Raw genomic sequence first — 396 nt, forward strand, 5'->3', positions numbered from 1 at the left:
GAGAGCTTTTCATTTTTAGCAAGACTTCCAATAACACTAACATGGCAAAGCTTTTCTATTTTAGAGAGAAAATACACACTTTATAATGAAAGCAAGCAAGTTTGGAGCAACAGATTAATTCTCTTAAATATAATCATATCTTTAATGAGCTGGACATCATTGACGAATAGGTGATCAATGATTAGTTCACAGCAAGCCACAGGCACAAACGAGAACAAAAACAAAAACAGTCTACAAAATCTCTCATCGGCACGCTTACAAAAACAGAGACCCGTGTTTTTCTTGTTCCGCATATACCTCTCTACTGTAAATTCCTTCAAGATACTGGAATATATATGCTCTTAAGTTTTCTTTCCTTCAGTTTACACATTTTTGGTAATTTTCTGTAACATATAT

Source organism: Penaeus monodon, chromosome 15 (assembly GCF_015228065.2).
Source record: "Penaeus monodon isolate SGIC_2016 chromosome 15, NSTDA_Pmon_1, whole genome shotgun sequence".
NCBI lineage: Eukaryota > Metazoa > Arthropoda > Malacostraca > Decapoda > Penaeidae > Penaeus > Penaeus monodon.